At 46.5% G+C, this 23,484-nt stretch overlaps 1 protein-coding gene across 1 annotated transcript in view; it reads right to left on the bottom strand.

Moving 5' to 3' along the window:
• ETFDH (electron transfer flavoprotein dehydrogenase) overlaps positions 1 to 23,484 on the bottom strand; it is a 543,836-nt gene that overhangs the window by 263,218 nt on the left and 257,134 nt on the right. The window lies entirely within an intron of this gene.

Below are 23,484 nucleotides of genomic sequence, written 5' to 3'. Positions count from 1 at the left end.
TAGTCATCCACTGGGGCGGCCATCTTAGACTAGACATCCCCATCCACTGCTCATACCTAAGACCACTTAGGCTTACAGCCCCTCAACCTCGCAAACTCACCCACGTTTCACCCCCCCCTCCTCTGCCTACGCCTCTTCCATCATGGAACGCACAGGCGAGCACACATACAAAATCAACTACCTTCCAGGGCTCTCCAAAAAAAACGCCAAACACTACAAACACAACTTCCTGAAGGAACACCCTGAAACACCGTGTGTGGACACCTACTTCTCACAGGTCAATGGAGCCACGAGCACCGATATCATCTTCCACACTCTGCGTAGAGCACAGTGGAGGAAAGCGCTCCTCTCCATTCTCACTAGCTCCACCACCAGTAAAACCGCTCACGGCCTGACGCTCTCCATCACGCCTTCCCAAGTCTTCCCAGGCAGAGCCACCATCACCATCTACAACAACGGGATCATTCTATTCCAAGCCACTGATAGGAATCTCGACTGACTCGATCACCTGTTCCCTACCTTCCTAGAACACATCACCAAAGGACGGTCCCCCACCTCACACACACCAGGATGCACCACAACCCCCAACTCCATTCCCCAATATAACCCACCCTGCCCAACTCAACAGCGGAATAACACACACCCCTCGCATACCCCCAATGTAGGCTTTCCTGTTTTCAGTTTCTATTTTTGGTCAATTCTGGTGGGGTTTTTTCAGTGTTTTCAAGTGATTTCAATACCTTCAAAAACAGTGGTTATCAGTGGTTATATATTTTCGCGCCATTAAAAACAACAGAAACAGTGTTTTTCCGGTGCTTGTACAACATTTTGCTTTTATTATTGCTTGCGTTCTGCACTGATAGTGCATGGTATATGGACAGTGTACGTACAGTGTAAATGAGGTCCAAATACATTTTTCCAAATCAAACTTAACGTAGCACACCATACAATACTTCTTCAGTAAGTTTTTGGTTATGCACGCACACACTTTCCTTCCCATGTAAACTTTTATCTGTGAAAAGGCTCTCTAAACATTGGCACTTGAGACAGGCAACACCAAAATAGTCAGTATACAATTTGCTAACTCTGGCCACTGACATAGCTTTCCATGCCAATACTGGTGCACCTGAAGATTGTGATTCTCTGCGACAGGTTCTGCAACATATGCGTTGAACTGGTCGCATATGCCCTCAGAGTTGTTGAAGGGGTCAAAAATGAGGCAGCACTTTTGAAACTCCTGAGAAAATTTCCTTTAAGGAAGGGATCTATAACTTGTGCAAAGTACCACAGTGAGGCTTCATTGACTTCAAATGCCATGGTTGGTGAAGGGATCTTTCTCATACATTGAAAAATAAAAGTTCCTCAATTGCTCCTCAACATTTCTTTGCTTACCAAGTGGCAATCACTCTAACATGGAATATGTTGCTGAGCCAAAGTCACTAAAAGTGTCGCCCAGCCTACTCTCAAGGAGATGTTTCACATCTACACCAATTATGCTGATCACTTGGTGGACAAGGGTGTTTTCAGACTCTAGTTTTTTTTATTATGTCCACTACAGCAGTCCTGCTTTCCTGTAAAAATCTAAAAATACAGTAGAGTGTACTTTTCTTCAAATCATTATTTTTTGCCTGTGGCATCATCACTAAGCAAATGTTCTGTAAATGGTTGCCGCATGGATAATATAGCATTCATGGCCTCTAGGACCTTGAACCGCCAGCTAAGTGACACAGTTGGGATGACTCTTTCTTTGATGCCACAAAAAACACAAAATGAGAAGTATTTGCATTTTAGTTTCCGTGCATAACAAAACAGTGCACCAGAATGGATTAAAAAGTCAACAGCATTCTTCATTAATTCTGAATATTGCAAAAATGCTTTCAGCATACCATCTAACAAGTGGCAAGGATCTCTTACAGGGAAGCACTTTAGCTCAGATATCGATTTTGACAGGTCATCACACAACTTTTTGATATACGTAGCTGAATAACTACAAACAAAATCACTCCAATCTTTGTTGAACTTGGTAAGAACTTTTTGAAGCAGCATTCCAAGTGACACTGCATTCTATGTTTTCCAAAAGATTGGTGTGATGTTTTCACTAGTATCCCAGATTCTTTGTGACTGCACTCTTTTCACATATACCTGTCACTATACCTTGCATTGAATGTTTAAAGGTTGGGGCGTTTGGCAATTCACCTGCTATCAATAATTACACTAGAAAAGGGGACTGATTTATCAAATTTTTTTACCCATTCTCTGTGGGTAAATGTCATGGTACATAATGGGAAAGATTCTAATAAAACTTAAATTTTTCCTATCAGTTAACGACTCAAACGTAGCCAAATAAATCAAATATGATTTTGATTTTTCCTGATTCCCTACAGTTTATAAAATAAATAAACACCTAAAACACGCCTCTAACCCCTGTATCTTTAGACCTAAGACCACAAAACTGTAAAAAGGAAGAAAAAACAATATTTTTGTGACATCCCTAAACAACAAAACTCAAGCAGAATAATGTTAGCCCAGTCTTTCTTACTGATACATTATATAACAAAGTTACATTGTATTGGTCCCTTCAGGAAGAAATAAAAATGACTCTTTCACTCTCCTTTTCGTTTCTTTGAATGACATTTAGTTTGTGCCACTGCAGGGGTTTTTCAGTGTTTATATGTTTACACTGGGCAGGGCGATTTCTCATCCGGTGGGGTTTTATCAGTTATTATAGGTTTAAACCTAAAACCGGACAGCCTACCCCAATGCTATAGTTAGCCAAACACCCAACGTAATCCCCCCACACCCCTCTCACATTGACGAAGATCGTCCCCCTTCACACATCCCACTTACCCTCACCCCTCCTCCCACCCATCCCACACCTCCTACGAGTCTCACTGAACGCACAACCGCCCGGAACATATCCCCCCACCCCCATGGCAGATCTCCCTCCCACCCTATCTCCCCCCCCACTCTCACGCCCCACTTCTCCACCCTCCCAAACAGACATACAGAACATACCGTAACATCCTCCCCTCTCTCCCCCCCACACTCCCAATACCTTCCTACCTCCCCTATTGTCTTCAGTCTACACTCTCCCTTCAACTCACCGGCATCGCCTCCCACCGACATCTCCGCCCCTCCGTCCCAGCCTACCCTGACCTCACCCACACTCCTCGCCCACATTATCTCCCAGCCTTCGACTGCCACCCCACCCACTACTACCGCAGGACACTCCTCTAATGACTGCATACCCCACCCCCCGTCACCAGCTCGCTCTCCAGCTCCCTAGTCAACAACGCCACGGCCCTCATCTCCAACGCTAGCCCCAACCCACCGCTGGACCTGATCTTAACAACCCTCCTACAAGTCAAAGACGAGCTCCAGACCATCAAAGAATTCCTCCACATACACCCCAGACAACCCCGATTTACAACCAACACCTCCGTATCCAACAAACGCCACACCTTCCTCACAGGCCCTCGCACTCAGCACGCTCCAGGGGTGAGACGGCTGGGCGCATACTCTCCACGTTGGCCCTCTATCCCCGACCGCAACAACATACACCACCCTCATCGCGCCCATAACTCCCTGTCGGATCATGACTTAGACACCCTCCTCCGCTCATTTGGCCCTGGCCCGGTAAAGCACACAGCGTCCACACAACGCCCCATACCCACAATTCTCACAAATCCCATTAGGCACCCAACCCTAAGCAGCAGAAGCTCCGTCCCCAACAATCTCAGAAAAATACCCCTCGCTCTAGAACACCCGACCGCCCTTCTCACCCCCAAACTCAAATGCATCCTACTCAACTGCAGATCGTCCCAAAGGCACTCCTCCAACATTGCAGATCTCGTCACATCAATGGATCTTGACCTAGCAATTTTGACTGAAACTTGGCTAACTGATGCCTCTACACCTATTATGGACATACTAGTACCCCCCAATTACCACATCATTAGACTCGACAGGACCGGCAAGACGGGCGGGGGAATCGCATGCATATTCAGGAGCAGCCTCTCTGTTGCTAAAGTCTCTTCCCCCTCCCTCACGTCTTGTGAACTCTTCTGTCTTGATATCTCCAGCGAGGGCAAACCAGTATGTGCTCTACATCTCATCTATCACCCACCTGGGGATAACCTCATCTTCACCCAACAACTCATGGACACGATCTCATCCAACGCTGGTTGGCAGATCACACAAATCTACCTGGGTGACTTCAATCTCCACTGGAACGATCAGAAAGCCGCAGTGGTGAATAGTCTCAAAACTTTCCTTAGCGCGCTTGACCTCACCCAAATATGCAACAGCCCTACACATGACAAAGGCTCCATACTTGATCTCATCATCGCCAACGAAGACTCTACCCAACTAGGGGCAATCCAACCTTGTGATTGGTCAGACCACTACATTATCACCTTCTTCATTAAGGAAAAAATCAAACCAACCACGGCTCAACCCACCAAATCTATGATCTGGAAAAGGGACATGAAGAATCTGAACCCCAACTCCCTGCCTCCCCACCTCTCCAATCGCCTCCTTCCCCCTCCTGACGTTCAATCACTGACTGACCACTACCTCGACGCTATGAACTCAATAATTAATGAAGCCGCCCCACTGCAACTAAAGAGAGTCTCCACAAAGATCTCAAACCCTTGGTATGACGGCAGACTCAATGAAGACAGGCGTGCTATGCGAATGGCAGAGCGCACATGGAGATCTGACCCCTCATCACGGCATCGCAAAACGCTTAAGAACAAGAGAAATGCCTACTTTAGGAAAATCAAGCGTGCAAAAGCTGACTTCTTCAGCCTTCAGTTGGACCAAGCAAAAAACAGACCAAGAAAACTGTTCGAACTAGTCAAAACTCAAACGAAGACGCAACCCTTACTATCAAACGACACAACAAACGACATCCCACACTGTGAAGACTTTTCTGCCTTCTGTAAGCTAAAGACCAACAACATAAGGTGTGACCTCCTTAATGATGTAAGTCGATACCCGAGCCACATCAAAAGACCCGACACCCAACCTAAAAATAACGCATCTTGGTCGTCATTCGACACCTACTCTGAAGAAGCAATACACAAGCTGCTCGGGACCTTGAAACCCTCTAATCACCTCACAGACCCCCTACCTGCTAATGCTGTAAGAGACTTCACCCCCGTACTCCTCCCACTCTGGACTAAAATCATTAACAGCTCCCTTCAGCAAGGTCTCATCCCAGACTCCCTCAAGGTGGGGCAAGTCACGCCTATACTCAAGAAACCTACAGCTGACCCGTCTGACCTGAACAATTACCGCCCTATCACCAATATCCCCACCCTGGCCAAACTGCTGGAAAAATGTGTGCAACTCCGACTAACAAAGCATATTGACCGATTCGAACTCCTCGACCCTCATCAATCAGGCTTCCGAGCGAAACACAGCACGGAAACGGCCATGACACACATAATTGATGACGCCCTCCAAATCCTTGATCGCAACGACTCCTGTCTCCTCATCCTCCTGGACCTCTCCTCAGCATTTGACACGGTCAAACATGAGAACCTATTGGAGCTCCTAAATACCAGAATGGGCTAACAGGGACTGTGCTCAAATGGTTCACTTCCTTCCTTCACAACCGGTCTCAGAAGTTCAAGATCAACAATGTGCTGTCCTCACCTGTGCCAGTAGATTTAGGCGTCCCACAAGGATCTTCCCTCTCACCCACGCTGTTCAACCTCATCATGGAACCACTTGCTTCCTTGCTCCAAGCTTCCAATGTACACTTCCATATGTATGCCGATGACACTCAACTTTACCTAAAGGTACAATCCCCGGAAGATATCAAACTTCTGAACTACACACTCAGAAACACCCAATCGTGGTTGGCCGACAATCACCTCAAACTAAATGCGCTGAAAACTGAGTTCCTACTGATATCACCCCCTGCGAAAACTACCACCACCCAAATCTGGCTCAATCACCTAACAGCATTCAATGTCCAACCCACCATCGTGGACTCTGCGAAATCCTTAGGCATCACACTTGACGCAAAGCTCAATATGCAACAGCACATTAGCAAAGCAACGAAAGGAGCCAACTTTCAAATCAACACTATGAGGAAACTCAAACCCATCCTCCCAGCCAAGGACTTCCAAACTGCTGTACAAGCCCTAGTCATCCCCCGCATAGACTACGGAATTGTGGCTCTCAGCGGACTCCCTCTAACAACAACCGCACCCCTAAGAGCCTCCTTGAATGCTGCCGCGAGACTCATTACTGGCTCAAGGAAACACTCTCACATAACTCCTGACTTGAAATCCCTGAAATGGCTTCCCTTTGAAGCCAGAATGCAGCTGAAAATTGCCGTTATGACACACGCGGCCATACACCTCAAGGCACCCATCTACCTCACTCAAAAGTTGTCTATATCAGGAGGCTCGAGATCCAATAGAAGTGCAAAAAGTCTGCTCCTGAAACCTCGCAGATTCCATAAGGAAAAAACTTATAAACGCTCCTTCTCAGGGATGGCACCCAGGATCTGGAATGCACTCCCTCCGGAAACGAGGCTTATCTCCTCCACTGCACTCTTCAAGAAAGAAGTGAAAGCCATCCTTATGGCCAAGTTCACCTGAACCTTACTGTTGTAGTTCAGAGACTTTGCATCGACTTTGTAACATTGATTATTTGATGGTCCAATAACTTTATACTCATGCATGACTGATCTTATTATGCTACTCACCTACTACCCATTACTATACGGCGCACATCTCCCCCTGATCCCCCTACCCCTTGTTCTCTGGATTTCTAAGTAAGTGATATAGATATCCTTTTAGCCTGAGCTCTCCTGATTCCTTCTGCAGCTGGATCAAAGACTCTGCACCATTTTATATTATTGTCTATTTTAAGTGTTTATTGGTACCTGCTGATCTACATTGTAGCTGGATCAAAGACTCTGCACCGCCTTATATTGTTATATTTATAACAGCACATGACTGCTATTCTAGCATGCTAGCGTTTACTATACTGTACCCAATTATTATGTTTATTCACCCTCCTGTTGCCCACTCCTGTTGCCCCCTGTGAAGCGCTCTGATATCTGTAAAGATCTTGTTTGCGCTATATAAAACTTTGAATAAATAAATAAATAAAAATTACAATATAAACTTTACAAATATAGAACCAGCATTGAGCTGTGCACATCGATTCGAGGCCCGAAAATAGAGCCCGATAGAGACCCGTTTCGAGGCCCCATAAAAATAACTGCCGGTGCTCAGACCAGGACAGACCCGGCCCACTTAAAGCCCTGCATATAATGGGATGAGCAAGAATGCTATTGTGGACGATACAATTATAACAACTAAATCGTACATAAAAATACCTTCCCCCACCCACCTCCCGAATATCCTACATTGTGCTACAACCGGCTGGCATTCAGTTTGGCAGTGTCCCATATTTACAATTACCTAAAGTGGGAACTGCTGTCTTATTTGGGAGGTCAGGTTCGGTCACTGTAAAGGCAGATCACCTTTACGTTCTTTACTTCCACGCCGGTGGGAACTCGTTCCCCGTTCATCCAGGACACATTCGATACGGCAGCAGTTCTAGAGAAACTGCCGCTGCTGACATAATGCGTGGCAGTCTGGGGTAAGTTGTAGCCACTGTGTGATTATGGGATGCCTGCAATGGTTAATAAGTGGCCAGTTTGATGCAAGATAAAGGAGGCCTCGTTGGAAAGGGCGTGCCGGGCAAAGTAAGGCGCACAGGGGTAGTTTTTAGGAGGCTATGAAATCGAGGGGGCAAATCATAAGGGGGGTTGGGGGCGGTCAGCAGGGGGCTTAATGTTGTTTGGAGGCAAGAAGTAGATTCATAGAAGAAAAGACAGCCACACGTTTTCGTGAATGGGAAGACGCAAAGCATTTCCAATGCTAATTGGTCTGGCGTTTGTGGGAGTTGGACGTACTGGCGTCATATTGAAAATGTATTTTACGCATGTGTTTTATATTGGAGTGAACGTACGGGACCGCAAACGTTTCTTACATGAAGCCGGCACAAAGTAAATAAAACACAAATGCATCATTACAATCCACAGGCCGAGACAAACCAAAATAAACAGAGTGATCTTTAATCGTCATGGACTTAAAAAACACCACCAGGCTTCATGTTTTGAAGTTGCGATCTTATTGTACTCCTCAACCTACTAATCAGTGGAATTTGGGGCCAAACTCTGCTTCATTTACGTTTTCTGTGCTGCATGCACATTTCTCAAACTTTCCAGGTATTAAGAAGGTCGCTCACACAGTGTACTTTTTCCTGTAACTTATTTCCAATCCAGCAATATTTTTCCCTACACCTAGACAATGCCAGGTTCGTGAGCCACCTAGCTGTCCGTGTGGGAGTGCAGCCGGGGTTCAGCTCATCCGAGTCCCAGCTAACCCTCGCCTCTCTCCGCAAAGCAATAAAAGTTCACGTTTGTCACTTCACGCAGTGCAGCCACGGTTAATGTTTAGCTGCAGACAAGCCACGGAACAGCTAGAAACAGAAAAACAATACAGAAATGAGGGTTCTCACCTCCAGCCACCTCTGCGCCTCGGTGAAAGCAAAGACGTCCGCGCTTCGCCGGGAAAAGGATAAAAAAAAAAAAAAGTCTGCGAGTGGTGTGCGCACCCCACTGCGAGCATATGTCTTCAATTATCGTGACCCGTGTCTGGCCGCGATAATTGAAGACAAAGAGTCTTTGGTGCACGGAAAAGACACCAATAGGCCATAGGCGGAGCTACGTGACCGCCTATGGCCTATTGTGTGTTCTGTTAAAAAACAGCACGCACGCAAAGCCCAATCAAAATGGACCTTGGAAATAACACGCACAAGCTGTGTGGAATTTCCAGGTCCATTTTTGAAACCCTACCAAAAGGGCTTTTTTTGCTTCGCTTGCGAGCCCTAAAAATGGTCAGTTTTCACTGGAAAAATGATTTGTCTATATTGCGTTCCTGTCGCAGGCACTATGCCTACCAACACAAGTGAGGCACCATTTTTATCAGGAGACTTCGGGGAACACACAATGGTAAAACAAGTGTTATTACCAATTGACTTTCTATACATGTCTGCCTTTCAAATGTAAGACAGTGTGTAAAAAAGACGTTATTTTGAAAGCTGGGAAGATGGCGATTTGAGCACGGCCAACCTTTTGTTGATACTATTTGAAGGGGGGAAAAAAGGAAAATGCTACTTACCAGTGTGCATCTGTTCTTGGCATGTAGAGCTGCAGAGTTGCACACTAAGCATAGATTGCCACCTAGTGTTGGGCCCGGATGTTTGCAGTTTGTTTTGTAGAAAAGTCGTTGGAAGTCACGGGATAGGTGACTCCTCCTTTGGATGATACTGCGCATGGTCATCGGCTCCTTCCCCAGATTGTTTTTCGCCATTAGGGAAGTGATGGAGCTGTATAAGAGATAGTGATGTCCATGTGATATGTATCTAATTGAGATAATACTGGAACAGATAAAGGTAGCCGGGGAGGCGGGTGGGCGTGTGCAACTCTGCAGCTCTACATGCCAAGAACAGATGCATACTGGTAAGTAGCATTTTCCGTTCCAGGCATATGAGCTGCAGATTGCACACTATGCATAGATTACATAGCAGCTCCCACACCTAGCGGCGACCACCAGTATCTGTTGCAGTTGTTTGACACAGAGTTTTTAGTACAGCCACCATGGCTTGTTGTTTAGTTTCCACATCTACACAGTAGTGCTTTGTGAATGTGTGTGGTGTAGACCATGTAGCTGCTTTGCATATATCATCAAGGGGAATGTTCCCTAAGAATGCCATTGAAGCCCCTATCTTCCTGGTAGAATGGGCTTTTGGTGGGATTGTTAATGTACGCTTGGCTTTTTGATAACATATTTGTACACATTTAACAATCCACCTAGCGATCCCTGATTTTGATATGGGATTGCCTTTATGCGGCGGTGAGAAAGACACAAAAAGTTGTTTTGTCTTACGAAAAGCTTGTGTCCTTAATGTAGTACAGCAATGCTCTCTTGACATCTAAAGTGTGTAGAGCTCTTTCTGCGACGGTTTGAGGCTGCGAGAAAAATACGGGCAGCTCAACAGATTGATTTAGATGAAATGACTTTTGGAAGGAATTTTGGATTAGTACAAAGAACCACTTTGTTATGATGCATTTGTAGAAAGGGTTCTTGAATGGTAAATGTTTGTAGTTCACTAACCCTCCTGAGGGAAGTAATGGCTAATAGGAAAGGTACTTTCCAGGTTAGAAATTGCAATTCACATGTATGTAATGGTTCAAAGGGAGGTCCCATTAACCTTGTGAGAACCACATTTAGATTCCACACTGGTGCAGGTGGAGTTCTGGGAGGAATTATTTTTTTGAGTCCTTCCATAAAAGCTTTAACAGCTGGCACGCTAAAAGGAGATAGATCTTGTATATTTTGCAATTATGCTGCAATGGCTGAAAGGTGTAACCTGATAGACGTGTAGGCTAAGTTACACTTTTGAAGGTGCAATAAATATCCAATGATGTGTTGAATGGACACATCTAAGGGATTAATTTGGTTATTTTGGCAGTATATGACGCACCTTTTCCACTTAGCAGCGTAGCATGCTCTAGTGGTGGGATGTCTATCTTCTTTACTAACGTTCATACATTCAGATGGAAGGTTGAGGTAACCAAACTCTATGACCTCAGGACCCAGATCGCTAGGTTGAGCTGAGCTGGGTCCGGGTGTCTGATCTCTCCATGGTTCTGTGTTAATAAGCGTGGAGATAGGTTTAGTTTTTGGTGTGGTACTACAGACATCTGCAACAGTGTGGTGTACCACGGTTGTCTGGCCCCAGTTGGAGCGACTAGGATGAGCGTCAGGGAATGTTGTTGCAGTTTGCGTACCACTAACGGAAGTAGTGGGAGACGAGGAAAAGCGTACGCAAATAGTTCTGACCAGTTCATCCATATTGCATTGCCTTTGGACAATGGGTGTGGGTATCTGGCGGCAAAGTTTGGGCATTTTACGTTTTCGTGGGTGGCAAAGAGGTCTATCTGAGGTTGTCCCTACATCTGAAAGAACGGATGAAGAACTTTTGGATGAAGTTCGCATTCGTGGATTTGCTGAGTTTGTCGACTTAGTAGATCTGCCATGGTATTTTGTACTCCTGGGACGTGTTTGGCTAATAGGAAGACGTTTAGTGGTACAGCCCATCTCCATATCTGCTGTGCTAACTGAGAGAGCTGCAGAGAGTGTGTCCCTCCTTGTTTGTTTATATAATATATAGCTGTCATATTGTCTGTGCGGACTAAGACAGCTTTGCCTGACACTTGAGTTTGAAAAGCTTTTAGGGCTAGAAACACAGCTAGTAACTCTAGGTGGTTGATGTGCAATAGCTTTTGTTGCGGTGTCCACCTGCCTTGCATGGTGTGATGCAGGAGGTGGGCTCCCCAGCCGGAGAGCGATGCGTTCGCTGTTAAGACTATTTGAGGAACTGTCTCTAGAAACGGTCGCCCTTTGGAAAGGTTTTTGGTGTTCCACCATTGCAGAGAACGATGAGTCCGACCGTCTACCAACACTAGGTCTGTTAGTTGACCTTGAGCCTGGTTTCATTGTTGTGCTAGGCACTCTTGCAGTGGACGCATTTGCAATCTTGCATGAGGAACTACGAATATGCAGGATGCCATCATTCCTATGAGCTGCATGAACACTCGAGCTGGTAGTGAGTGTTGCGGCTTGAATTTTGTTAGAAGAGTTTGTACACTTGTTACCCTTGCTGGATAGGGATACGCTAGTGTTAGTTGGGTGTTTATTGTAGCGCCGAGATACTGTTGCATGTGTGAGGGTTGTAGATGCGACTTGGGGTGATTTATTGAGAATCCAAGTTGTGAAGCAGTTGAATGGTAGCGTGGGTGTGTTGTACACACTGGTTGTATGAGCTGGCTTTTATGAGCCAGTCGTCTAGATATGGGAAGATATGTATGTGCTGTCTTCTTAAGTGTGCTGCTACTACTGCTAGGCATTTGGTAAACACCCGTTGCGCTGTTGTGACTCCGAATGGGAGCACTTTGAACTGGTAGTGCTGCCCGTCTAGCACGAATCTGAGATATTTCCTGTGTGCCGCGTGGATGGGAATATGGAAGTAGGCGTCCTTGAGATCTAAAGTGGCAAGGAAGTCGTTTAGCACCAGTAATGGAAGGACCTGTTGAAGTGTGACCATATGGAAATGGTCCGACTGAATGTAAACGTTTAGAGGTCTGAGGTCTAGGATGGGTCTTAGTGATCCGTCCTTTTTTGGTATCAGGAAATACAGTGAGTATACTCCTTTGTATTTGTGGTGCTCTGGAACTATCTCTATTGAATTTTTCTGCAGGAGGGATATTACATCTTGTCTGAGCAATGTTAAATGTTCCTGTGACATTGGGCGCTGCCTGGTTGGTATGTTTGAGGGGGTAGATTTTAGTTCCAGACAATAACCTGATTGAATAATTTGTAACACCCACCTGTCTGATGTGATGTTTTCCCAGGCTGGCAGGTATTGTTGGAGTCTTCCCCCGACAGGAGTGGAGTGGGGCGGGGGAAGAGGAAGGGAGTCATTGGGCAAGGGTAGATGCAGAGCGGGAATTGTTATTTTTACCTCTGCCCTTGTTGTTGTTAGCCCTGTACCCACCCCTTTGGTAGCCCTTGCCATAAGTGGATTGTGTAGGGGCTTTGTATGAGGCTGAGGCTGTGTCTGAGGAGTATCCTCTGGTGGCACTTCTATAGGATGAGCGACTAAATGAACGTCTGGGAGCCAGCGACTGCAGGGCTCCCATAGATTTGGCGATATCTGTATCTTTTTTCATTTTTTCGAGAGATACATCCACATTGGGTCCAAATAGGTGTTGCTCATTGAAAGGTTGATTAAGAATGGTAGTTTGTACCTCAGGTCTGAATCCTGATATACGTAGCCAGGCGTGTCTGCGTAGTAAGACGCTGGTGTTGACTGCTCTAGACGCAGTATCTGCTGCGTCGAGGGCACACCTAATGGAGGTATTTGTAATGTTTTTACCCTCTTGGATGAGTTTGTGTGCCTTATCCCTGTACTTATCAGGGAGGTGTGTCATTATTGACTCTAATTCGTCATAATGTGCTCTGTCATATCTAGCTAACAATGCCTGTGTGTTGGCGATACGCCACATGTTTGCTGCTTGAGACGCAGTTCTCTTTCCTGATGCGTCTAATAATTTAGACTCTTTATCTGGTGGAGCAGCATTACCTGATGTTTGCGAGTTTGCTCTCTTGCGTGCGTTGGAAACTACAAGTGAGTCTAGTGGTACTGGTCCCTTAATGTATGTTGGATCTGAAGGGGCGGCTTTATATTTGATTCTAGTTCTAACTGGATCTTTGAAGACTTCAGAAGCGTGTTTAATTACTCCTTTGAGCATTGGTAAGATGGATGTAGACATTTGTGCGTTATCAAAAGTATCCATCAGGAACTCTTCGTCTACAAGGTCTGTGTGTATGTCTACCCCATGATATTGTGCAGCCCTGTGTATCAATTCGTTAAACCCTATAGTATCATCCGGTGGGGAAGGCCGTGAGGGGTATAAGTCATCCTGAGGGACATTTGGGACATCTGGAGTGGTGTAATCATTCCATGGGTCGGGTGATCCTGCAGGTGTATCTGGATCAGGCATGTTACCCCCCCATATCATCAGAACTATCATCCCGATGAGAGGATGCTGGGGAATGCTGTGGTATGGGAGTTTGTCATGAGGGCATAGGTGGAGGAGAAGGGGTAGGCGGTCTTAAAGGCGAGGTAGCCATGTCCTTTCTCTTTGGATGCGGAGCTGGGGCTGGTTTGTCCAGTGGTTGCTTTTTCGGGGCCAAAATCAACTGTCCAGTGATTGGGTCTTTAGCCAGAGTCTTTTGAGCAGGGTCTGGATAATATAAGTCTTCTACCGGAGGCCGATCTGTAGGTCCTGGAAAATGTTTCGGCACCGAAGCGGCTTGCTTTGGTTTTTTGACTGCGTCCTTTATAGGGGAGGCCGGAGTCTTTCTCGGCTCCGAATGTTTTCTCGGTTCCGGACGTTTTTTCGGGTCGGGTGTTGTTTTCGGATCCGGTAGTTTCTTCGGATCCGATGCTTTTTTCGGTTCCGATTGTTTTTTGGAATCCGAAGATTTACTTGGTTCCGACCTGGGTTTCGGTGCTGAAGGAGTTGTGTGTTTCGGTGCCGATGGTTTGGGCGTTGGCACAGCCGGCGGCGATGTCTTTTTTGGTGCCGGTAAGTTGGCGCCGGCACCATGCGAAGGCTGACTCGAGCCAGAGTCGCCTGAAGGCTTAATTGGCTTCTTCGCGGGGCCCGAAGGTGGGGCAATAGAATCTGAGTGTCGGTGTGCACCCGAGCCCGAGGGTGTGACCGGGGCCTTCTTTGGGGGTGTCGAGGAAGGGTTGGGTCGACGGTCTTACTTACGACCCGTTGCGCTGGAGTGATGTCCTCGACATCCGAATCTTCTTCCTGTTCGGAACCGCTGTCGACGTCTTGTTGTTCTGGGACGTTGACGCCTTCCTCAAAGATGTCGTCCGGAATGGAAGTTGAAGATCGAGCCATAGTTCTTCTCGCTCTTCGGTCCCGGATAGTCTTTTTGGAGCAGAAAGAGGCACAAGCTGAGCAGTCCTTTGCCTCGTGCCCCGGAGAAAGGCAGAGGTTACACACCTCGTGGAGGTCGGTGTGGAGAAACTTCGACCCACATTGAGGACACTTTTTGAAGGGAGTCCTTTCCATGAGCTGGAGTCGAAGCCTAGCTAGGCCCGAAGGCCGTCGACGACGACCGGAATTGAGGTATTCGCGTTGAAAAGTAGCGTCGAGTGAAGAAGCGTTCAAAACTTATTTGAAAGTTGGTGAGGATTGCGCGTCGAAGGAATTCGGTTTCAACACGGAGCGCTGGAAACACATCCGAGCCCGGTGGCGGAAAAAAACTATCTGGGGATGGAGCGGATGACCATGCGCAGTATCATCCAAAGGAGGAGTCACCTATCCCGTGACTTCCAAAGACTTTTCTACAAAACAAACTGCAAACATCCGGGTCCAACACTAGGTGGCAATCTATGCATAGTGTGCAATCTGCAGCTCATATGCCTCAAACACATGCTTTCTTCTGCAGCACTTTTTTCTTATGCCCCCTCACCCCTAAAATACATTTAGCTGTATTTTGGTTAGTTTCTTGATCCCCACCAGCGGAATCCACAAACCCTTGGTACCTTTATAATGCCCAGGATGTTGGAAGAAAAGGACCCAAATTTGGCGTGGATGCCTTATGTGGACAAAAAGTTAATTGGGCTAAAGCGACAAAATATTTCTTTGCGGAAAATGTCGCTTCTGTTGACTCCCCTTCAGTTCTATGGGAGGCTCATAAGGCAGTTCTCAGGGGGCAGGCGATAGTTTCCATCACGGGACATAAGCGAGAAAAGCAGAAAGACCTCATGGCCTTAGAGCTGGAGTTAAAAGCTGCTGATGCAGAACACATAGCCGACCCTACGCCTGAATCGCACCATGCCTTACACTTTAAGCAACAACAGTACAGGGAACATCTCAGACATGAAACGACGCTAGCCCTTACAGCGACCAGACATAGAATCTACGATGTGGGGGATAAAGCAGGGAAGCTACTGGCCTGACTGGATAGGCGAGAGCGTGGCTCTAGAACAATAGCGCAACTGTGAACTGCAGATGGCAGTCTCACGTATGATCCGCGAACAATAGTGCATTCACTAGCTGGACATTTCCAGGAGGTGTACACGTCCTCGTCGAGCATGTCGGAAGCAGAGGCAGCAGCCTTTTTACAAGACATAACAATGCCCAAGCTCACACAGGAGGCATCCCTGGAGCTTGAGGTAGATCTCACGGAGGCAGAGTTGCACAAGGCAATTAGATGCCTGCAGCCGGGAAAAGCAATGGGACCCAATGGGATCCCGATAGAACTGTACAAACTACTGGCAAACACTATTTGCCCACACCTGCTCAACATGTTCACCGACAGCTTAGATAGAGGTGAATTGCCATTGGACCAGCGAATGTTATGTTATGTTATGTTATAGTACGCTTGTATAGCGCATGGCTACCCCAACAACGGGGCATCCCAGCGCTTGCAGACAAGCCCAATTACACAACACCCTGGGAAAAGCGGCAGAATAACTGCTCACAAAGGAACCCTAAATAGAGGAAAACAACCAGGTTTTAACGTGTTTTCGAAAGTGTAAGTGGTTGGTAATGGAACGCACACCTAAAGGGATAGAGTTCCAGAGTTTTGGGGCCAGGTACTTAAATGATCGGCCTCCAGCTCTGCACCTCCGGATCTTGATGGTACAGGCAAGAGAAAGGTCCGCCGAGCGGAGAGCACGCAACGGGACATAAAATGAACAAATTCCTTGCAAGGTTTGGGGGCCTAAACAATGCAGCATTCTATAGAGAACACATAAGGTTTTAAATTGAATGCGCTGTTTCACGGGCAGCCAGTGGAGCCTACGTAGAACCGGAGAGGTGTGACAACGTTTCGGCAGACCGAACAGAGTACGGGCTGCAGCGTTCTGAGCTCTTTGTAGTCTATATAAGGAAGAGGTGTGGCGCCGCGGCCAGGGTGACTGACTCCGGAATCTGGGGATCATGGTTCGATCCCCGGCACCGGCAGCAGATTAGCCCAGCACCATGTGACTCTGGGCAATAGCTTGCTTAATCTTCCCGACGGCCCCCAGCGCCTAGAGACCCTTACGGGTGATTGTGCGCTTTACAAATGTGGATTATTATTATTATAATTAACGATTGTCAAATTTGACCCAAGCATGAAAACATTGCAGTAGTCTAGATGGGATAAGACCATGGCTTGGACAATTGTCTGTCGGATGGAAGGTTCGAAAAAGCAGAGAATAGGTTTTAAAGAGCGTAGGCGACCATAGCAGGTACCAGCTACTCTTTTCGCATGCGAATCCAGGGTGAGTGCGTCATCTAGAATCACACCCACATTTTTAACTTCCCTCTTGGGCGTAGAAGAGGGGCCCAATGTAGGGGGCCACCACCGCTCATCCCACTTCTGAGTATCAGTGCCAATAAGGAGGACTTCAGTTTTAGATGAATTCAACTGAAGACAGTTCTCAGTTAGCCAGCTGGAAATGGCCAAAATGTCCTCTTGAAATTTAACTTGGTCTCCCACGGTGTCATTGGAAAAGGTGAAAATCAATTGCGTATCATCCGCATAGGAAATTAATTTGATGTTACGTTCCCTGGCCAATATGGCCAAGGGGCGGACATACACATTAAACAGCGTGGGCTGAGGGCAGAGCCCTGTGGGACACCGCAGCCTAATGGGAAACTGCTGGATGAGTACAGGGGAGCATGAACCTGGAAGGAACGGTCAGATAGAAATGACACGAACCAATCCAGGGCTCCATCTCCGACACCTATCTCCCACAGTCTCCTTAGCAGGATCCCATGGGAGACCGTGTTGAACGCCGCACTCAAATCCAGAAGCACCACAGCTGAGGTGCTACCCATATCCTGTGCTGCCCTTAGATGTTCCGTAACGGCCAATAAGGCCGATTCCGTGCTATGTTTGGCACGGAATCCATTCTGAGATTCCTCCAACATCCCATTAGTCTCCAAAAAGCCCGTCAGGATGGAATTTACATGTGCCTCCGCCACTTTAGCCAAGTACGGAAGCAAGGAGATAGGTCGGAAACTTTCTGGCTTGGAGGAGTCCAGGGTGGGTTTTTTTAACAAGGGGACCACCTTGGCATGTTTCGAAGATTTCGGGATAGTAGCTGACTGCAAGGACTTATTAATCAGTTCCCGCCCTTCCACCATGATGGAATCCTGAAACAGTCTAAACATCTCTGGTTTGACAGGGTCTTCCGGGGACCCAGACTTGATTCTTGAAGTCAAGAGTTCCATATCTGTCTGAGAGATGAGTGGAAGGGTTAAAAGGGAATAGGGCAGATCCGGTGGGTCTGTGACAGATCTATAAGTCATAGAGGAACCACCAGAGTTAAATGTGTTATAAATCCCTTGAACTTTGTTGATAAAGAAGCGAGCCAGCTCTTCGCATTGCAGGTCAGACATTATGATGTTATTAATCCCCACAGGTGGTTCAGTCAGCTCCTTCACTAGCGCGATGATAGTTTTAGCGCGATTAGTGCTGGCATTGATCAGATCAGTGTAATAACTAGCCTTGGTCTTTTTTATAAGCCTATGATAGGCTTTAGTGGCGGTTCTAAAGTTGGTTTTGGCTACAGAGTCATACGATCGCCTCCAAATACGCTCAAGTACCTTACACTGGTTTTTTTTTAATTGTGAGCGCCTCACAAAACCATGGTTGGGACTGTTTGCGTTTGGGTCTTGACATTTTCCTGGGTATAAAATGTTCCAGGGACTCGTTGATCCACTCTCTATAGACTAGATCTGCCTCCTCCAAGTTGGCCGGGAGTTTATTAGTCTGGCCTCAAACAAGGCCCCATCAAGTTTTTGCCATGAGCGTCTCCAGAGAGGAGGGGGAAGCTTTTCCCCAGAGCTAGCTGGGATCTTAATAGAAATCAGCACCAGGAAATGATCGGTCCAGCTAAAAGGACTGGGGTGGAGACTGAAATTCCCTGGATGTTTGAAAACACCGGTCCAATAGGTGGCCTGCCGAATGGGAAGGCCCTTCAACCAGCTGACATAGTTGGCAAGCTTCCAGATCCCCTAGAAACTTAAGTATAGCCGGGGAGTCACAGGACTCCAAATGGAGGTTGAGATCCCCCAGTACACTAAAGTTAGCTGACTGCAAAATAAGTGCAGAGACATTTAAAACCAATGACTCCTGGAAAGCACTCGCTGGCCCAGGAGGGCGGTAAATCACCAGCCCAGTGAGAGTGAAGGTGTCTGACCACTATAGTGGCTATCCCGAAGCCCGGGAAGCCGCCGTCCGAGTGTACATCCTATCGCCCAATCTCGCTGCTTAATGCGGAGGCGAAAATACTGGCCAAAGTGCTTGCAAATAGACTGCTGGTGCACCTCCCGCAATTAGTTCATCCAGACCAATCAGGCTTCATGCTAAATAGTAACACGGCGCTCAATCTCAGGCGACTGCATGGTGCGTTGGCTCGGGCACACACCCTGTTGGAACCGTCGGTAGTCATCTTCCTGGATGCGAGAATGGCCTTCGACATGGTGGAATGGAACTACCTTTTTGCAGCCCTACCATACTTGGGCTTTGGCCCGAAGCTCTGCGCATGGATCCGTCTCCTATACACCAAACCTCTAGCATGTGTGGCGGTGAATGGCCACATGTCAGACGGCGTGCCGCTGGCGAGGGGAACACGTCAGGGATGCACCCTGTCGCCGCTTCTTTTTGCATTGGTGTTAGAGCCCCTCGCAGCGTGGATTAGGGAAACCCCTTTGCTGAGAGGTGTCTGGTGGGCAGAGGGGTGGGAAGACCGAATTTCCCTCTACGCGGACGACATTCTAGTGTACCTCACCAACCCAGAAAATTCCATACCACTGCTTCTTGAGATGTGCGATACTTTTAGAAAGATCTCTGGATATACGATCAACTGGTCCAAATCGGTCTTATATACAATGCAGGGACCTGTGCCACGGCTCCCTTCGGGCTGCCACTGGTGGTGTCCCAGGACTCCTTCAAATACTTAGGTATTCACATAATGGTGGACCCAGCGGAAATTTTTGTCAAGAATCTGGTGCCGCCTCTGGAGCGCTTACGGAGAGATGTAATACACTGGGAATCGCTCCCCCTGACGCTGTTGGGAAAGGCGGCGTTATTTAAGATGATGGCCTTGCCAAGGTTTTTGTACGCACTTGAAAACATGCCCTTCCGGGTTCTCCTAAAATACTTCAAACAAATAGCAGCGCTAGTTTCGAAGCTACTATGGGGCAACAGAGCGGCGCGAATAGCACAAGCGAAACTGCACCGAGGATGATATGGCGGTGGCATTGCACTCCCTAATATCCACTTGTACTATTGGGCTTCACATCTCAAGATTGTCAATCAATGGATTCACACGCCACAGATAGACCCAGCATATATGGCAGATAGGGCACAGTTGGGTATGCGAAACATGCTAGCTCCCTTATATAATACAGGGCAAGCTATGAGACTGACGGGACCGAAAAAACACACGGTCATGCTCTGGCACGCGGCACAGACACAGCTGGGGTGGAGGGGGATCATTACCAAACTAACCCCACTCTAGGACACTAAGCAATTGGGGACACTGAGGAACAGCAAAGGATTCGAGCAATGGGACAACAAAGGCATATCCACGGTGGGTGACCTGTGGGACAAGGGGACGGTCACTCCATTTGACCAGCTAAGACAACAGTACGAGCTCGCACCTACCGAGACTTTCCGCTACATACAAATACGCCACACACTGTTAGCAGTAATACCACAAGACACAGAGGTACCTGAGGCCTCCCCATTAGAAGACAGGCTGCTCACAGATCACATGCCAAAGCGCGCCACATCGTTTACCTACCGCAAATAATCTGCCAGACCCCACTAAGAAACTGGGAGACAAGTGGGCGGCTGACATTGGAGACATGGAGGAAACAGAATGGCAGGAAGCCTTTGCCTCACCAAAAGAGGTGGGTATACCAGCGTGGCTCAGGCTTGTGCAACTTAAGATCCTACACCGCACATACCTCACCAGGAGCACACTACATACAATGGGCAGGGCATAGCATCCGCACTGCCTCAGGGGATGTGGGGATGAAGGCTCCTTCTTTCACACGATCTGGGATTGTCCCATGATAGCAGACTACTGGCGGAAAATACTGCGTACTATATTGCAGACTGTTAATGTTTCACTGGTGCCAGTACCGCGTAGGTGCCTCTTGAATATGTGGGAACCCAATGACCTATCGAGACATGGGCAGACATGGGTAACAATAGGCCTAATGGTTGCAAAGCGAAATATAGCGCAGAAAAGGGGGGCTGTGGAACTGCCATCATTGGCGGCCTGGTGTAGGGATATGGACCTCACTAAGTTGGCTGAGAGAACTGTATATATAAACCGGAGATGCCCCCGGAAATGGACTAAAATATGAACAGCCTGGAACACGTATGGGGGGAAATCTGCAACCCAATGCCAGAATCTGAGGAAGGTAGCTCTGATGAGGAACTTGAAGAAGGATAGGGGTTTGGGGCGGAGGGGCCACTCTCGCAGCGAGAAATGACCAGCTGGTGGGTGGTGGAATTCAAAGAGGAGTTATGTCTTGAATTATTCCTGATTACTGTAACCTATGAATGCATACATGCGGATTGTCTTGCCGATGGTTTGAATGAAAATAATAAAAACAGTTTTAAAAAAAAAAGTTAATTGGGCCAAAGCCCAAACTACACCAAATAGCTAAAAAATAAAAATAAAGACTTTGCACGGGGAGGAGCCTAGCAGCAGAGGGGTTAATAAAGACAACGATCCACAGTCAATCTTTATTCAGCAAAAAACATAACAGTAAAACTAAATATACAGTATATAATATCTAAGCATAAAAGCGATAGAAGGTAAAATAGAAAATATTAAGACCAGCCTTTAAAAAATAAAAATCATAATTTTCCTAGCAAGATCCGAGTCATGCTGTAATCATATATATAGCTCTTCATAAAGTTTCCTAATTGCAAGTGACATTCTTAGAAAATTTATAAATGAAGGTCTACTGTGCAAAGTTGCTGCAGTAACCCCAGTCTTTCCTCGTGTTGTCTCAGACTTGTACTACGCAGGATAGAAAACAAGAAGGATGACCAGGTTACTGAGTACAGTGGGTAGAACAATGTAAAGTGACTTGTGCTTTGTTTAGAGACATTATTGCGGCGGCAAGGAGGTAAATCATAATGCCATAAACCCAAGTGCACTGTACATATTCTGAAAAGGGTCATGTAAATACGATAAAGGGTGTTAACAGTCACAACTAAATAAGGTTCCATACTCCTTATAGTTGATACCAAATAGTATCCAACTACTGTCTCATGGTCTTAGTCCTCACCAGCCGCAGCTCCATACAATGATCAAGATAGTGCTGTTTAACTGTTTCTTTACAGTTAGGGGTTATCTTTTGTGGGTTATTATACAGTTCTGTGGACCTACTGTCTCCAATATTTTCTTCAAATAAAAGAGCAATGGGATCCACTCTTAAGAGTCAAGCAGTCAGAAATACAGGTTTTTACGAAACCCACCTCCGGATTGCCCCAGCTCTTGTGCCACAGTATTAGCGGTGTGAGCCCATTCATATCCTCTAAATGCAATTACCCTAGTTCCTCATGGCATATAAAGCTAGCAGTGCCTCTGGAGGCGGAGTAATCTGCGGGTGAAACGATTTTCAGTGCGTTGAAAAATGTGCACATTACTATAGGACCACAAGCCTGCGCCATATACCCCTGCTGAAAATGCATTTACTTCTATATACATTTATCATTTCTTTGATTGGTTTATGCCTTAATCTATGTGGAAATCTAAAGATGGCCTCAGTATTCATACTATATTGTTGCAATCTTAATGTTTAAAGTGCATTCCAGCTAAAGGATAAGCTAATTCCATTTCTCAAATGTGATAACCTATTCGTGCAGACTATTTGATCTTTCAGTTCTCAAACTATTACATTTCTTGCACTCACTTCTTAGGTTATACACAGCTTGATCTCGATTTTAATTAGTCATTAAAATCCGATACTCACCCCTCATGCTTCAAATCACCTGCCCTTTTAACACTATTAGAAACAATGCCAATCTCACTACACTTTCGAACAATTGCCAATGTCCTAGTTATCTTTTTTTCTCCAAAACACGCCTATGCATTGTGTTCAAGTGCCATACCCTATTTCTTAACTCTAACAATTTGCTCAGCTCTCTTAAATCAGTTTTCAGTGTTCTTCACTCCAAAGAAACAGCCCTCGCACACAAAGTTAACTATCACCTCAGCTCACAACTACCACTCATCCATTTTTTTTCTCCTTGACCTATCAGCAGCTTTTGAAATGTTGATCATCATGCCTTATCACCTTCACTTATGACCCTACCTATCGCTAGCTCAGCTATCAACTGGTTTTCCTCTTACTTTTGGCATTATTTTTTCCTGACGCCTGGTAATGTAATCACTCTCCACCTACTGTTTCACCAGTTGGAGTGCTGCAAAGTTTGTCTCAGAACCACTCCTTTTCTCTATTCACACCACCACACCTTGTGACATCTGCTCATTTGACTTCCAACACTATCAGTCTATCCATATGCAGATCATTCATTCTTTCCCCCATCCCAAACACAAGTGTATATCTAACTGCTATATGTCCGTAGATGGCCCTATACACCAAGCTGCACTCGTTCCAGACCTGTGTCCTCTACTTTTCTTCCTCTTCTATTTCCCTTCTCTTCCTACCTAAATGTACTTCCTTTTGCAAAACCCTGCCTTATTGCCTCTGTTCTCTTTAGCCCATCCAAGTGGATGGATACTTTTAGTACAAGTGCAGCAATATTCTTC

The sequence above is a fragment of the Lissotriton helveticus genome, chromosome 2_1, assembly GCF_964261635.1.
Source record: "Lissotriton helveticus chromosome 2_1, aLisHel1.1, whole genome shotgun sequence".
Taxonomy (NCBI): Eukaryota; Metazoa; Chordata; class Amphibia; order Caudata; family Salamandridae; genus Lissotriton; species Lissotriton helveticus.
Note: the sequence above shows the minus strand (reverse complement) of the source record. Positions and strands in the feature narration are given on the sequence as shown.